Source organism: Berghia stephanieae, chromosome 7 (assembly GCF_034508935.2).
Source record: "Berghia stephanieae isolate SIO BIC M18660-M18661 chromosome 7, UCSD_Bste_1.3, whole genome shotgun sequence".
NCBI classification, from domain to species: domain Eukaryota; kingdom Metazoa; phylum Mollusca; class Gastropoda; order Nudibranchia; family Aeolidiidae; genus Berghia; species Berghia stephanieae.
This window is the reverse complement of record NC_088366.1, coordinates 41,123,582-41,141,081: the sequence shown is the minus strand read 5'-3', so window position 1 is coordinate 41,141,081 and position 17,500 is coordinate 41,123,582. Positions and strand designations below refer to the sequence as shown.

At 36.7% G+C, this 17,500-nt stretch overlaps 1 protein-coding gene across 3 annotated transcripts in view; it reads right to left on the bottom strand.

Annotated features, from left to right (window-relative positions):
- The window catches only part of LOC144977243 (b(0,+)-type amino acid transporter 1-like), a 138,689-nt gene that overhangs the window by 112,575 nt on the left and 8,614 nt on the right, over positions 1-17,500 (bottom strand). For 2 of the 3 annotated variants that reach the window (XM_078922260.1, XM_078922265.1), the window contains exon 1: positions 2,273-2,587. The exons of the other annotated variant lie outside the window; for it this stretch is intronic. The gene's annotated coding sequence lies outside the window, so the exon portion shown is untranslated. Of the gene's footprint in view, positions 1-2,272; positions 2,588-17,500 lie in introns of those variants that run through there. 3 annotated transcript variants of the gene reach the window in all.

The following is a 17,500-nucleotide window of genomic DNA, read 5'->3' as shown; positions in this document are numbered from 1 at the left end:
TATTATTATTATTATTATTATTATTATTATTATTATTATTATTATTATTATTATTATTATTATTATTATTATTATTATTTTTTATTATTATTATTATTATTATTATTATTATTATTATTATTATTATTATTATTATTATTATTATTTATAAAACAAATCGACAGTGTTCCCGTGGCAGTGGCAGGTTAAACGGGTACTCCTCGGACTACTCGCATTCGCACCCCCCCCCCCCCCCCCTCAACCACCACCGCCACCACACACACGCACACAGCTCTTTTTTTTTTTTCTTTTTTTTTTTTTTGGGGGGGGGGCGTTGTTTGTAGATTATAATTCAGACAATGCCCACCCCTGTCATCACGTAGTCAAGGCTTTTTGGCATCTGCCAATCCCAAATGTCTGTGTCAAGGTCGACCGTCATGTCGCGTCAACGGTGAGGAGGAAAAAAAAAAAAGAACTGGCATATTATTATATCATTACATTGAAAATTATGAAAACTATTTTTTATTTTGTATGAAATCCTTTATAAATTTTACGATGATCAAGAACGAAACTTTTGCCATCTACCTCTTCCTGGCGCAACATTTATAAAAAATATTATTTAAAAAAAATAATAACACAACATTTATTTGGCGCAATATCCACGTGCTCAAAGCGCTTTACAAGGGGTGCCAAGGCAACAGCAATATTAAACTTGAAAGACGAGACATGACGCCTGTCAGGCGATGTGACATTTTTTCCTAACAAATTCAACGAACGGCCATGTACTCATTTTACACCTGAGTACGGTGAGAAAATGTGAGTAAAGAGCATTTTCCAAGGACTCAACTCTGCGCCACGCAGAGCGGGTCTCGAAACCTGAACCTTCCGATCTGGAAGCGAGAGCCATACCACAAAACAGGGAGGGGACTGTTCTGTCGGCCACATAACCTCAATATTAATTAAATTTTATTTCTAATTTCATCAATTTTTGGAGTAAAAACATAGTTCTTGGTATCAAACCTATTGTAAATTCGACGCCGATCACGAATCTGACGTCAAAACAGAGAAAATCCGAAAAAAATTGTCCAATTTTTTATACTGCCACGCCCCCGATCGCCGATCGCCTCGAAAAATATTAAGCAAAGCGGGCTTTGCGAGCGATGGACCGTACCTAGGTTTATCGGCCAGGTATTCGGCCACACACATTGCGTTTTCACCCCGGTTTGCCTGATCGTGGTTCGGACGCCTATCAAAACCGTGCGTGTATGGAGCCTTTAAGACAAAAAGATATCCTACGATTTGTAATGAGAAGAAACGCGTACAATCCTTTAGTAGGACTAACACAGTTTGGTAGGAAATAAAAAGGAAGGGGAAAAATGATGAAAGAAAGGAAGGAAACGCGGAAGGAAAAAGGGAAAGATGAAAGGTATAAAGAAGGAGGGAAGGAAGGAAGGAAGGAAGGAAGGAAGGAAGGAAGGAAGGGAGAAATAGGAGTAGAGAGGAAGTTGATCAAGAAAGGACAGGAGGAGGACAGGGAGGAGGAAAAGGAAAAGAGGTGACAATGTATTCGTAATACAACCAAATTTGATCTTTATAATTGAGCGCATTAGCCATTCCATTTATTATACCTAAAATTCTACCTTCTTTTAGATTAATTCCAAGAGGTTTAAAGAAACAAGAGGAAAAAAGAACGTTCACTCAAATTAGGAACAAGCGAAAAGACTTGTCTTTGACCACCTGTGCACCCGACTAAATATATCTTAATTCCGATGAGAACTATATGGAAATATAAATAGAGGTGAGAAACTAGAAGCAGGATAACGTATAACCATACATATATATATATATATATATATATAATATATATATATATATATATATATATATATGTATATTATATCAAATAGAGCCAGACAGGTATATAGATCGGAAGGTGGGTATGTAGGTAGCAGTAAGGTAGAGAGATAAATAAACAGAAAGATATTATATGGAGAAAGATAGATAATAAATAACTAAAAAGATGAACGGATAGATGGGTAGATAGATAGATGGACAGATAGATTGACAGATGAAAAGACAGAAAGACAGATGGATTAATGGATAGGTAGTTTATGTTGTTTGTGTGTGTGCGTGTGTGTGTGAGAGAGAGAGAGAGAGAGATAGATAGATAGAGAGAGAGAGAGAGAGAGAGAGAGAGAGAGAGAGAGAGAGAGAGAGAGAGAGAGTAATAAATTATAATTATCCTTATAAATTATATGTTAAAAATGAGATTAATAAAAAACGTATTATTCACCATTGAGATGGACAGAACGAGCTATAAATCCTAAATTCAAGAATTACACGAACACAAAGTCAGAGATCCTCCTAAAGTAGCTTTTTTTTTTTCAAAGATACCATAAAGTTGTTTTAAACAATTATATTATATTATCCCTGTGATCTCATACAGCCGAGTAAACACACAAGGAAGTGTTAATCTAACACTGACACGGTGCCAAGGAATCAATGCACTCAACAGCGTTATGGTCTGCTAATCATGCAACTTGTAGCTTTATAGCCTAAGTCGGTGATCAGTGCCTGTGTCCTTCGTTATAAAATTATAGCGAGGTGTGCCAATCAGGGTTGCCAGATTATTTTTCAACAAAATGCCAGGGGAAGACTCAAAAAATGCCAAAACATTCAAAAAAATGCCAAAGTCTGTTGACTCCCACCCCCACTAAGAAAACTACTCACTTTTGATAGACAATTTACTATCATATCCTGGTGGCTTGCGTGTTTTATCTTCTTTTTTTTTCTTTTTTTTTTTTTTTTGAATTATACTAAATTTCCTGTTGGGGTAATTTTTTACTTACTGACTACTAAGTGGAGTGCTAAACCACTACACCACGGTTGGATTTTAAGAATGAAAAGAAATACATTAACATGAAAGGTAAATACGTAAAGGAGTGAAATCATTGGATGCTGTAAAATCAGACCACCCTAACGAACAGAGTTAAAAGTTAACAGGCGACCATGACGCAAATATACACGAGTTTTGCAGGAGATTCCCAGAAAACTTACGAGGATACTTGTCGAGGGCTGAATTTGAGTGAATATCTGAGGGAGGCAGGGCTAGTTCAGGTGTGAGTTTTAATAGCAAAGTTTTCCGATGTGAAGAGATTTGTTTTTACGCGTTTAGAAAGGTGTCATTTGAAGTATAATATACAAGAAAGAAAATGCCAAATGAAAATGCCAAATGCCAAATGATTTTTCTAATGCCAAACGGTTTTCAAAAATGCCAGATTTTTGGAATCTGGCATTTAAAATGCCAAACTGGCAACCCTGGTGCCAATTGAATTTTCTTAGAATGAAATATGATTTTGATATTAAGAGCGGGGATTTCTAGTTCCCAATTCATTATAGCTCTCTCAAACGCAAGCAAGTGGCAAAACGCAACGCGAGGGCAGTAACGAATTATCATAGGGGAAATGCTATTGGTACACACAAGCGGAACATCCGGACGAATTAAAGAGCTCTCGCCACCTCCCACCCTCTCCTGCCTGAACCTCCTGACCGCTCTTGGTAGCGCCCGGGCAACCGCCCCCCCCCCCCCCCCCCCCCCCCCCCCTGTTGATTTTCCCGTGGATTTACAAGTTATGAGTATAATAGTCCATTGATTAGTTGCCAATTGTTTTGTTTTTATGTTTTTTAAGGGTTTACAGCGCTTGCAACACATTGAGATCATATCAGCGTCAGTAAAAATTGAAGAAAATGAGATAGTAAACAGTTCCAGAATTACAATTAAGGCACTCAAGAAGAGGTAAGACAAAAGGGAATTTGTTCAAATAGGGAACAGATTTAGATTCCAAGAGCACACTATCAGTGTACTCAGTTTGAGATCATCATTATGCGTATAGATGACGGATATGACTCGGCACACCTGGTTGACTAACGGATTCAAACACTTGAAATTTGATTGTGGATTGTGGATACTCTATGAGGAAATTATTGAGGGGATTTAATCGTCACTTAGTTCCGTCCCCTAATGATTGTCGGAATAATAACACCTGTCTAAATCAAGCACCTAAAGCACTTTTTCAAAATTTTGGTCAGACTTTTAACTTCCAATTTCGATTGATTACGATGATCAAACCTGAGATTTCAAAGAGGCAAGTTTCTTCAGTATCTTCGGTAAAATTATCAATGCATATTAAAATAAAGGGACTAAAATGACTCTTATAAAAGATACAACACAAAGTAAATGACATAATCTACAATGTATATTATCACGGTGTCTGGGTTGTTAAACGACAACAGCAATAATTGTTTGCTACCCTTTGGAAAGGATGCCTGTCAGTAAGTACTTTCTCCACAATTATACAGACCTAGGTTTCAAATAATACTTAAATGATACACTTAAAAGAGCGAATATTTATACAGTTTGTTATAGTTATGGTGGTCAATGAACATTCCCATCAGATTTAACCAGTTAACTGCGCGACACTGGGATAACACATATTTTAAAGGTGGCGTTTTTATGCACCTCCGTTGGAGGTGTACAAAAACGCACCGTTTTTTATGCACCTCCACTGGAGGTGTACAAAAACGCACCGTTTTTATGCACCTCCACTGGAGGTGTACAAAAACGCACCGTTGTTATGCACCTCCGTTGGCGGTGATGGTAAAAAAATGTTGCTGCATACGTCCATGAGGTTTAAATAGTTTTAGATTGCAGTTTAGCACGCTGCTTAGTGATTACCGATGTACATTTATACAATGATAATAAATTAAAGAATAATAACAATAATTTTAAAAATCAAAAGTAAAAAGAAACATGGCACACAAATACTTATCTCAAATAAATAAATAATTTTAGAAAATTAAAATCAAAGTTTTTTAAAAACATGATAACAAGTTTTTGAAAAACAAAATCAAAAACAAAAAAACAAAAACAAAAAGAAAGAAAAGAAAACAAACAAAAATGTTGTCTTTCTCAATAAAGTAAACTTTTAAAAAAAATAAGTTCCAACGTTAGAGTCTGACAGCTTGTCCACTGCGCTACGGAGCCACCTGACTGTTCAACACATTTAATAAGGTCTTTCTAAAACATTATTTTACCTTCAATGCAACTTCTATTTTCTGGTTTTATATTTCGATTTTTCAAATTATTATTATTTTTATATAAATTTATTAACAAAAACATCCTACAGGTGACACAATATAACTTTCGCCATGTCCAAATACAGAAACACAATATCGCTGATGAAATTGGGTGGGATGCGCATGCGTAACGGGGGTGTATAAAAACGATCCGGTAAGATACACCGTCAAAGGAGGTGTATAATAACACTACGTGTTTTAAAATTTGGCCAAAAAAATCGGCTATGTAGTCTTGTGGTGTGACTCAATTTCGGATCTGAAGGTTCGAGCCTCGCTCGGCGCATAGTTGATTCCTTGGAAAAGGCTCTTTATTCACACACACTCTCTCTCTCTCTCTCTCTCTCTCTCTCTCTCTCTCTCTCTCTCTCTCTCTCTCTCTAGCCGCACTCAGGTATAAATGAGTACCTGGCCTTCAACAGCGTTGTCTCTGTCGAAAAAAATTGTAATACCGCTTAACAGGCGTCATGTCTCGTTCTACATGTTACGTGTTGCTGTGGCCAGGGACCCTTTGTAAAGCGCTTTGAGCACGTTTATTGGATATTGCCCTAGATAAACGCTCAAGTTTTTGTTGTTGTTTTTTTGTTTGTTTGTTTGTTTTTTTTTTTTTTTTTGTTTTTTTTTTGTTTTGTTTTGTTTTTTGTTGTTTGTTTTAAACCGACAGCGTAAATATAAATCGTGACTACCGTATTATAAATTTACTTTGGCAACTCCTGGATCAATGCCAAGGGCGTACAGTTCCATGCTGTCATTTCTGAATGGAAGGTCATACGCAGAGGTCATACACCATTAATTGGTGAAGTCATTAGTCTTAGAGAGAGAGAGAGAGAGAGAGAGAGAGAGAGAGAGAGAGAGAGGTGCCTCATATGAATGGGCTATAAAGACAATCATTAAAATGCAATGTATAATCGATACACTAATAAACGAGGCAATAAATCATTTTATAGAGATATTGATTATTGACACCCGCTACTGTTTCTCTTTCTTTCCATTTTTGTCTTCTCTCATAACATCAGACACCTTTGTTGTGGGGTGTACCTTGTTGTGTGTGTGTGTGGGGGGGGGGGGGGGGGGGGGGTGCGCGCGTGAGTGTGTAATTACACACGGTATGAAGAGGGGGGGATGGGGGGGGGGGGGGGGGGGGCTACTTGATTATCATACAAGTTACGGCAGGTTGACTATTGTCTCCAAAGCTTAATTCCCAGAGCCAAGCAAATATTTATCAGTCAGTAGAATCGAGTTGTACTTTTTTTTTTTTGGGGGGGGGGGGGGGGCGGTTGCTTTTTTATTTTCTAAAACTGATTATTCTTTTTAATGACTGGACAGAAGTAATCATTGGTCACCAACTCATATCGAGCGGACAATTATCAGTTTAAGCTACACAACATTTGTGTTGGTTACATCGCTGAATGACGATAATGGAAGTTAGAACTACTAGATAGTAAGCATTTTACTCAATAATGTCTGCTGTATTCCAACAAAACGGATTTAATCAGTTACCTGCCATTCCCTGGAATGACGCGTATTTGAAAATCTGGCCAGAAAACTCGTCCTTCAAAAATTGATCAATGTAAATACTATATGACCCTCATTTTGGCAAAAACTCTCAAACGGTCAAAAAACAAAAGATTAACGCGAATAAAGATGAAGATGACGCCCGAATTGTCTAAAATCTCAAAAGTTGAGAATTCAAATAATAGTCCGGTTTGAAACTTTTATTTATTATTATTTCTATTTTACAAATCGGGTGTTATTTTAATTGATCGGCATCGGAAGTGAAAGTTTTCTTGTCAAAATGACAAAGAAAAATTATTTTGTTAAAATAATGTTGTGACACTTTCAAAATCAAATTGATATATAAATTATAGTGATACAAATCTGCTAGAAGCTCCTATGAACTGTAAGAAGCAATGAACAAATATGAATATAACAGCCTCGAAATTTGTTTTTATGAAATTGTTGCTTCTTATCCTTCTGATTTGACGCTAAAGCAATGAACAAATATGAATATAACAACCTCTAAGTTTGTATTTATAAAAATGTTGCTTCTTATCTTTCTGATCTGACGCTAAGTAATTTTCCAAGACTAGTTTCTCCAGTTTTTGTTATTTTATCTTTCTTCAAAGCTGTTATATTCATTTGTGTTCAACCCTTTTTATATAAACTATAATATAAGTCCTTCGTCCTTGATATAGAATTTGCTTCGACCTGACGCTATTTATTCATCGCGGAGTAGTATTCAATTGATCTGAATGACCCAGCAACTCGGCTATGTGGTCTAGTGGTATGATACTCGCTTTCGGATCGGAAGGTCGTGGATTCTAGCCTCGCTCGGCGCATAGTTGAGTCCTTGGAGAAGGCTCTTTACTCACATTCTCTCACTGTACTCAGGTGTAAAATGAGTGGCTGGTCGTTAAGAGCGTTGTCTCTGTCCGAAAAAGAAAATAAATATCGCCTAACATGTCCCGTCCTACAGGCTAAATGTTGCTGTTGGCCAGAGACCCCTTGTAAAGCGCTTTGAGCACGTTCAGTGGATTTTGCGCTATATGAAAAATGCTCAATAAAGCTCATCGCAATCGCCGCTTAGTGGACAAAGCATTAGATATAAAATAGTGTATCCGCAGATTCGAACCCCGTGTTTTCATGAGTCGAGGTCTCTACTTGTTTAATATCTCCAATAAAAATAATTCTCTCTCTCTCTCTCTCTCTCTCTCTCTCTCTCTCTCTCTCTCTCTCTCTCTCTCTCTCTCTCTCTCTCACTCTCACACACACACACACACACACTCCACACACAATTGCACGCACATACACATACATACACACCCTCCACACACAAGTGCACGCACGCACACACACACACACACACACACACACACACACACACACACACGCACACTGTCTACGTGATTTCATGCTTGTGTCCAATGGCGTAAGTTTGGCGGGAGATGGATTGGAAAAAAAAAGAAACTTTCTGATGATGGGATGTGGATCGATAGACCACCGATTGTGGGATAGACGCTTCTAAAAATAGAACACGTCTGAGAAAATTGAATAGAACGGGTACATTGATGTTGTCACAGAGAAATTGTGGGGATCGTCAGGAAGCGGGGGGGGGGGGGGGGGGGGGGGGGGGGGGTTAAAGTCAGTCATACAGTAGAACATTTGAGAATACCAGCAAGAATAATTATTAAAGAAGTCAATGACTTGAAAAAGTCTACTGCTTTGTAGCTTTCTGTAACAAATTTGATTCTGGACTAAGCATAAATATAAATGTGGAGGTAGAATTCTGAAAAAAATTGGATCCATAGAATTTCTGAAAAAAATCAAGATTATTATATAATCTTTGCACTATAATAATTAATAAAGGATGTCTTATTGATATAATAGTGCATTGTCCAAAATGGAGACCAACCATTTTTAAGAGATGCAGACGGTATTGTGTTAAACTGACAATACAAGCTTTCGTTTGATGGATACTGTACGTTTGTATTTTACATAGTTTTTAAGTTGACTCTAATATGATCTACATTTGTCGAAAGCCCCATAAAACCCAAGGATCCCAAAAAGAAGAGAACACTCAAATACGTGCAAAATGCTCTATGTTCAAAACAAAAAAAAGTATATAACTACATCACATAGGGATGATTTACAAGGAAATAAAATGTCATATTCCATTACTAATATATTTACACATTTGACTGTTTCTCTCATCTCCCAGCCAAGGACTCTGACCAGGGTGAGGACAATACCATTAAGACAAAAGGAAAACATATTAGGGGATAAAAGACAACGAGAGTGAGCTCCACACCCACCATGGAAGATCAAAAGACCCAACTCCAGAAATAATCCTGGACATCGGGACGTTTTTTATCTAAGTTCATATGTCCCAGATATGCGGACTTAACTGATAGTAGTTGAGAGAATTCTTCATCAATCATTTATGAGATAAATGAATTATCCGAAAGAGGCGATGAAATGACTTATGATGTGCTGAAATTGATTAATGACACAGAAAAACGTTTAATGCTAGCGTATGTTACACTCTGAAATATTGATGTTGTTTGCTAACTTTCAACACTCGAAGGTCAAATATGTGGCCCGGAGGTTTGACCCAAGGCAAGATGTTTTAAGAGAGGAGATTCAGGATAGACACTACATTGATGGATGAATATAACAATATTGCTCTAATTTCTAATGCCTCCAAGAAAAGATAAAACTAAAGGGTAAAAAATTATATTTCAGTCGATTTGTCAAAATATGCCAAGACACCCTTTTAATTTGACAAGAAACTGTTTTTATTGATAAAATAATATGGCAACCCCCCTCCTCCCCCCCTCCCCCCCCCCCCCCCCCCCCCCCAAAAAAAAAAAAAAAAAAAAAAAAAAAAAAAAAAAAAAAAACAACAAAACAACAACTAAAAGAAAACAAACAAAAAACACACACAAAAAAAAAAACAACAACAAAAAACATTTTAAACAAATGACAAAAACCAAACTGATCAAGAGTTCGTAAAACCTTTTCTGTGCCCAATGTCGCACAAGATTACTCTTAAACCAATACGAAATCACAAGAAAGATAAATTAGATAGGCCTAGAGCGATGTGTACAAATATGCAGGTCTGACAGCCGAACCCACTTATGGGCCTAGATTAACAGTGTTGTAATGGACAATATTTTGCGTCGTTTTTTTTTTGAGCCCATAAGGAATTGAGTTATCAGATATAATAAGGTACAAATAAGTGCACGTCTGTCTAGAGGTACCTATATCTAATTTGCCTTCAATTATCAGACATGAAAGTAACATGATCAAATAACATGAGGTACTTTACGATTCATCAATAATTCACACAGAGCTCTGTTTCTATAGCTATATTCTTATTTTTCGTTCTTTTCTTTTCTTTTAAAAAAATATTTTGTTTATGTAAAAATTTCGATCATGAAATAGACAGCATTCTTATTTCAAGGTCATCTACGATAACATCAAATGGATACCAGCAAGGTCATACAATACTTTTTAAAAAAAAGGATTAATCAATGCCACTGAAAATTGTGATCCTTTTGCCCGAAAACAATGTTATTAGCATTAAGAGTTTGTAAATTAACTTGTTTTCGAATCGTTTCATTGGGTTTTAATATTATAACAGCAGCCAATAAGATACGTGTATGCCTTATACCATGTCGAAGTCAATAAGAATTTTTAGAGGGAAACGACTATCTTTTTTAATTGATGTTGGGGCAGTGCGTAGCAATCGTTAACTTATATTCTGATATTTCCGTAAAGCTTACCTCACAACTTAAAAACGACGATTACTAACAGTAATTTCAAAGTGATCTGTCATTAGAATTGATTAAGGACAGAACATAACAATAAAGCACAACTCACTGCTCACTTTCTTTAGGATGTAGGCGCCTTGTATTGTGACGTTTTTTGGGGATTTTTTGCCCAGCGTCAAATGAGTTTATGAAGGCTACGGCAGTATGATACAACGGCATGATCTTTGCATCACACCCAAACACTGGAATAACCCATAATATTTGAAAAGTTGGCCAGAAAACTCGTCCTTCAAATATCGATCGATTTAAATAAACCTCATCTTGACACCAAAAAAAACTGGGACTATGCGGTTTTAGAGTTTTTGCCAAGATTAGGGTAATTTAAATCGATCTGGCCAAATTTTTAAATATGGGTTTTTCCAGAGTACGGCAGAACAGTACCGAAGTCGATCACCCATTCTTGCTGTGTAGCCCTCAGCAATTCATCTCGTCATTGCTCACTTTCCGACGCTACACTGCGACTGACGCTCAGATTGTTCAGCTCTTTCCTTGGATTAGATTATAACATAATTGTTCCCTCTTGGGGATAAATGAACGAAACTTTATTCTTATTCTTAATCTTATATTAGATTTGTATAATAAGCATATTTCATTGTGTTGAGTTTTATGTTTTACGTCAACAGATATAGAATACAAACATAATATTGTACACGATGTATGTTATTACTTAATCTAGAATTCTTTATAACGATCACTTCATTAATTTTGATTGGCCTCCGCTACGCTATTTCTAGCCCATGTAATCAGGGAGTTTGGAGCTCGTTGATTACCTGAACAGGTGGTGAAATATAACCCACCTGCAAACATACTTACCTGAAATGGTATCCAGGTGTAAATGGTCTCATGCCAATCACATCCACTCTGACCGCTGGGTAAGGTATAGCAGCAACATTGACGCCTCCAATGTGAATTCGATACCCGTGGTACACGACAACCACATTAAAACGTCATTCTTAAAGTGCCCAGAAAACCTATTAAAACCGCCCTCAACTTATCAAACAATCATAAATGTGGGCCTTCTAGAGTATCAGGTTTAGTCAATATATCTATATAATATTAGTTGTTTTTTTCGATATGGTTTGTTTGGGTGAGGTAAATATGACGTTAGATATTCTTCTATTTCTCATCAACTTTGAATTCTACAAAACTTATTGTTCATTTATGTTCTTTTTTAATAAATGAAACCTTTAACAAAGCAAATTATAAAAAGAAAAAATTCTCAAAGCCCATTATCTTCATGAGATCTCGAAATATCAAAACACTCACCACCTAGGGCGATCCGATTGAAACGCGCTATCAACATTTTCGTCTGAAAAGGCAACTCTTGTTACGGGAAAGTGCTCATTTTGCACCTGAGTAGGGTTAGAAAATGTAAGCAAAGAGCCATTTCCATGGACTCACATTTGCAACGGAATTTGAACTTTCAAGCTAACGCTACACACGTCGAGTGCCATACCGCTAGACTATAAAGTATGACTGCGCGATGAATTCCGAATGTCAGCTTCAAGATGAGAAATGATAGCACAGGAGTCATCTTTTTTGAAACACCAATGTACGGTGAGAATAACCACCAAATGTGCGGTGTATTGAATACTAATCTTGGGCAGTTCTGGCCAAAATTGAGATCCAACGTTTTGAAAAGGAATTAGAAGGCCTGATATTTATTTTCACTTTAGCTTCGCTATAAACCGTCACTGAATTAAGGCACATTTCAATTGTCCTTTGAGGAGTTTTGCTTATCTTGTAATTCTAGATATTTCTTTTTGGCTTAGGCAGTGCAAAACTAAAGTTATACACATAAATCGTGTCAAAAGCTAAACATTGGCATCCTCAAAATTGAACAAAAATATTAAAATGGCCGTGGTCGTCGGGTTGGAGGATTTTCATCGTGGGACCAAAGGAGAACAAGGAAAAGGCAGTAGAAAAGAACACCCAGAAAATGGGCAGCAAAGGATTAAGACGTAGAGATGAAAACGGACAACTCGATCTTGAGCTTGAGCGTTTATAGAGGGTAATATCTATTTTACGCGTCTTCATTATGAAAATAAATAATTAAATAATTTCTCGTTCATTCACAATTATGAAATTATAACAGTTTGAGTTGTAGTATTCTCATGAGCTTTTATTTAGTGAAATATCCACTATAAGTGCTCAAAGCGCTTTGCAACGGGTCCCAAGACAAAGCAACACAACATGTGCGGATGTGTGGCTATAATATAGTCTAGTGGTATGACACTCGCCTTCGGATTGGAAAAACTTGGATTCGAGTCCCGCTCTGAGCGGCATATGGTTTAGTCCTTGGAAAATGCTCTTTACTCACATTCTCTCACCGTATTCAGGTGTAAAATGAATACCTGGCCGTTAACAGCGTTATATGTCTGGGGAAAATGTAATATCGCCTAACAGGCGTCATGTTTTGTCCTACAAGAGTGTTGCTGCTGGCTAGGAACCCATTGTAACGCGCTGTGAGCACGTTTAGTGGATATTTCACTAAAAAAAAAGCTCAAACTGTTATAAAATATATTTTTCCATAATTTTGAATGAACGGAAATGATTTAAATATTTATTTTCATAATGAAGACGACGAGTAAATAATAACAAAATAGCGAATTTTACTCACTGTTATGGAAGTTCAAGACAAAGAAAATTCATCAGGGAGAACTGCAGGTCTATAGCCAAAACCGATTCTGGATAGTCAAATGATTTAGTTAAAAGTGTTTAAATGCGCAAAGTCTTTCTCAATAAAAAGAAACACAGATGAAGAGTTGAAGAAAAGATGTAGATCCAAGAGCAATCTAAGTATACGGTTTGATATTACCGTACGGCATGGTCCTCGACAAATAAATGGGATACACTCATGTTTCGTTTTTAAGGGTTTTATGGCGCTTGCAACACATTTAGGTCATTTCAGCGACAGTAAAATGGAAGAAAATTGATAATAAAAACGTTCTAGATTTACAATTAAAAGGATTTGAGGAAAAAGTAAGACAAAGGGGAATTGGTTAAAATAGGAAACAGATGTAGATTCCAAGAGCACACTATCAGTGTACTTAGTTTCAGATCACCTTAAAGTCTCACCCTGACTCAAGCACGAGATCTCACTAAGAGGAACACACTGAAATGTTTACAAATCATATGTTAAAGATAAAAAACATAACAATATATAACAGAGAGGTGATTTACAAGGGAAAAAAACATCATCTCCCAAAACTATAAATATAGATTCGACTGTTTCCCTCGCAGCCAGGCTCAGGACAAAAACTAAGTAATCTCATTCGAAGACAAAGACAGAAAACAATTTGAAAACAGACATAGGGGTATAGAAACACAGCAAGTAGGCCTACTTCCCTTTCCACTATGTGAATTCGAGAACTCCACCCAGGGATACACTCACCTTAACCGAAAACTCGTCCTTCAAAAATCCGTCGATTTAAATTACCCTAATCTTGGCAAAAACTCTCAAACCTGGGACTTTGCATGTTTTCTGGCCAAGTTTTGAATGGGTGTTTTTCCAGAGTACGGCAGTTAACTGAGTAATATTCAGAATAATATTTTGTTTTTTTGGAACTCGATTTTTACTATATAGCGTAATAACAAAAATATTACGAAGTGCTCCTATTATCCTTTTTAAAAAAAAGCAGCAGTTCAAGAATTTTTCCTGCTGACGCATTCGTATTTAGTAGACATAGATTTTGAGGCGTAATGTTAAATGTTATCCTGACTACAACAATGTCAAATCGTTTAATATGAGAACCAGTCATTGTAAAAGAGAATACATTTTGACAGGAATAATGAAGGGGAGGTCATCCGAATGGTATGAAAGTAATATTCTTTAACTCCTGCATTGGACATTTCTAAGTCGTCCCCAAGGTCACAAATCAGCTTTTGGAAGTTTTGGAAAATGAAAATGCAGCAGTAAAGAATCGTATAGTTGTATTTTGGGCAGAAAAGAGGGAGGGTCTGACATTATTTCACAAGATACAAGCATTCTTTGTGAACCATTGATTAAATTAAAATAGTTTTCCAGTCTCGTCTAAGCAAGATGGAAAATAGTGACCTTTCGTCCCATGATGAGAGGTCAAAGGTCCCCACACGATTTGCTACTTTATGATATGTCACAAATAATGGAACCTCGGCGATAAATATCACATACAACACGACTCAGCAAAGCATTTGTAAATTACTTTCTACGATGTACAATATTATGAAGAATTGTTCCTTGTAACATTATCCCATAAAATGTTCAATGCATCAGCATGAGGAACAAATAATACTGCAGTATTGAGACCATACTACGTGCAATTATCCAGTTAACTGTCGTACACTGGAAAGAAATATATTTTAAAATTTGGCCAGAAAGATCGTCTATTAAATATCAATCGATTTAAGAGACACTCATCTATCAAACCTGGGACTTCGCGAGGTCTCTTAAATCGATTGATCTTTGAAGGAAGAGATTTTTGGCCAAAATTTGAAATACTTGTCTATACAGGGTACGACAATTAACTGGCTAAAATATAAAAAGGATCGATCGGCTAAAATCCCAGGTTCCTGTCATTAACAAAAAACAAAACAAAAAACAAATAAATATTAGTCGTAGTTGAAAATGGTTGCCTACTCCACAGAATGCTTGAGTTCGACATTCAATTAGCGATTATGTGAGTCCTGATTGTCACTAACAAACCACATTTGTGTTCATCTTGGCCAGATATTGATGCTATGCGTTTAGATAAAATACCCACAACATCCACCAACCCGACATAACGAATTAACGCAAGATACTGTGCGTAACCTGATTGTCTGATTGATATGATCTTGTGAGAACTAATCATCGAAATGGCTGTCTTAAAGATAACAACAAAGTGCTGAGTGACGTCAATTTCGTTCCTTCTATATTGTTTACGTATGAGGTATCAATGAATCAACATGAGACTTATTTTGTTTAAAAATTCTCAAAATCTGAGACTTTGAATTCAACGTCTCAGGTTTGGGAATTGTTGACAAGTTGAGAATGATCCCCAACTCATAAATATTAAAAACACAAACTTTTCTGAAAATATATAGAAAAAGGTACTTTGTCGGCATGTAACAAATTAATTAGTTTTCTACAACTGTATCTGTGATTTAAAAAATTTTTTTAGGGTTTTAAGGCGCTTGCAACACATTTAGGTTATATCAGCGCCAACTAAAAAGAAGAAATGGGATAGTAAAAAGTTCTAGAATTACAATTAAAGCACCCAAGAAAAAGTAAGACATAGGGGAACTAGGAACAAATAGGGATCAGATGTAGATTCCAAGAACATACCACCAATGTACTTAGTTTGAGATCACCTATAAGTCTCACTCGGACACAAGCACAAAATCCAACAAAGAGGAACACACTCAAATGCTTACATTATACATTCAAAATAACAAATATAATAAAATAACAGAGAGATGATTTACAAGGAAAAATAATATCATCTCCCAAAACAATAACTATGCATTTGACTGTTTCCCTCCCAGTTAAGACTCCGGCCAGGGCCAGGACAAAACCAGGTAATCTCATTCCAAGACAAAGACAGAAAGCATGTTGGAAAGCAGATATATGGGAATAGAAGACACCGTATGTACCCCCCGGCCCACTATGGGTGGTCAGGAACTCCACCCAGGTATTTGTGATCACAGGCAACAGGTATTATAATCTTATGTCTGGGTAAAATAGCCATTAACTCCTGTGTGTTAGGTGATTATTATGTGGATGTAGTATTAGGTATTTATCCCATAATATTCTACGTGCCCATTTTAATTTTTTCATCTATTGCTTGTTGGTGAAATCAAATCTGCTGCTGAAACCTGTAACCCGATATTTTAATATACTATTTACGTGTGTGTGTGTGTGTGTGTGTGTGTGTGTGTGTGTGTGTGTGTGTGTGTAATAATGTAGATCATATATACCTATTGCATTATACAAACAACTCTAGGCGCCTTTTCAATACAAACATCAAAGCTACAATAAAAGGTCATACTCAAAACAATACAAAAACCAGGAAAAACGAAAGGACCCGTAAACAACCTGCGCCCAATAACATTACTGAATACCATAAGAAAAACACTGTCAACTATTGTCCTCAACAGAATTAGACCAAAAATAGAAAAATATCTATCACATAGCCAAAGCGGGTTTCGCCAAGACTGAAGCACATCGAACGTTGTATGGACACATAAATGGTTGGCAGCAAAGGCACTCAAAGAAAACATATCCATAACAATAACCGGAATCGATATGTCCGCAGCCTTTGATACGATCGACAGAGGAAAACTTTTGGAGATATTAACAGACATAGTAGACGAAGACGAGCTCCGAATAATCCGATTTCTCCTCAGCAACACAAAGATACAACCAAGGATATACGGGGCCACAAAACCGACGCAGTTCGAAAGTAACATCGGGACCCCCCAAGGAGATAGTCTGAGCCCGATTCTGTTCACAATATACTTAGAACACGCTCTGAAAGAAGTTCGAAAAGTCATTCCAAAACCAACGACTCATATTGAGAATGCAATCCCTAGAGAAATCGCCTATGCAGATGATGTCGATTTTATTGGATCAACACCAGCAAATATAGACATCATACAAAATACCCTCATAAATATAACCTCCAAGTCAATGCCAATAAAACCGAATTTACAACAATATCGAGGAACAAAGAGGAATGGAAAAGAACAAAGAAAGTCGGCTCACTAATTGGAGACACCGAGGATGTACAAAGAAGAAAACAGCTATCAAACGCCGCACTCAGTAAACTCACCAATGTATGGATTAGAGGTGACAAAATAAAGAGAAAAACCAAACTGAAACTGTACCGTGCTCTTGTAAAACCGGTACTTCTGTATAACTGCGGCACTTGGGCGTTGACAAAATCCAAAGAAGAACATCTGGATGCCTTCCATCGCACACAGCTAAGAAGGGTACTGGACATCAAATACCCAAAAAAGATCTCAAATGAATCACTCTATAAGATCACAAAAGAAAGACCAATCTCCCTTGACATTTTACAACAACGATGGCAACT